Genomic DNA, 1,161 nt, shown 5'->3' on the forward strand with positions numbered 1-1,161 from the left:
GTAGGCACAGAGAAGTGAAGTAACTTATCCAAGGTCATACAACTAATGGAGCAAAGTTAACAACATGAGAGCAAGCCATCTGGCTCTAGATCCTGTACTCATGATCGTTACAGTTGATTGCTTCTAAATAGCTGTATGATTTGGGGAAGTGACTTAATTTCTCTGAGGCTCAGTTGTTGTTGTTTTTTCACCAATAATATGACACTCTAATCCCTAACTTGTAACTGGGATTGTGATGACATAAAATACCATATAAAGCGTGTAGCACAGCATCTTGCACTCTAGTTTTTAACAAGGGTCATTTTGTTTGCACCTTTCTCCACTGTGCTAAGGAAATGCAAGGTGTTAATTCTTCAAGTATGACCTCAGTTTGGAAACTATCTTCAGATATTTTTATCTTTACCAAAACGAAATGGCTCAGGGTGATTACCTAAATTATTTTTCTATTTTTAGCTTATAGATTTTATGTGACAGAAAACAAGTGCAGATAATAGGCACTGTAGGATGCTATTTATGTAAATTATAATATACAGTTATCAGATGATATACTGTGTAGTAAGAGGATAAAGACTTGGACAGAAAGGAAGCACATAAAAGTATTCATCGTGGTTACACCTGGAAAGGAAGGAGGAGAATAGATTTGGGAAAAACATAAGAGAAATTTCAAATTGTCATTTTTTAACTTGGAAAGATGATCTGAAGTGAATATAATAAAATTCCAATATTTGTTTATTCTGGGAATTTATATATGACTTTTTATTATATTTTTCAGACAATTTTCTGCATTGTAAAATACAAAATAAGCAAACCAGAAAAGATATTTTCCCAAGAGAACACAAGTCTTATTTCTCTCCAGGTTTTTGTTTGTTTGTTTGTTTGTTTTTAAATCTCTGGGATGCCAGTGAAGATATTGTCATAATATTCCAGAGCATTTGACAGCTTTCAAAATAGCATTTAATGCAACAGCTTTCGGGGAATGATTTTATTTTATAAAGTCAAGATAAAGGTAGAATTATACACATTTGTGAATAGGTTTATGAATCCAAATGAAGTTCTTGGGTACAAAGCCAACAAAAGTGTGCATGAGAATAAATGTCACAGATGAAAGCCTTCTTTCTAACAGATCTCCTCAGAGTCTATTGGACTGCTTCTCAAAGATTA

Source organism: Leopardus geoffroyi, chromosome D1, assembly GCF_018350155.1.
Source record: "Leopardus geoffroyi isolate Oge1 chromosome D1, O.geoffroyi_Oge1_pat1.0, whole genome shotgun sequence".
NCBI lineage: Eukaryota > Metazoa > Chordata > Mammalia > Carnivora > Felidae > Leopardus > Leopardus geoffroyi.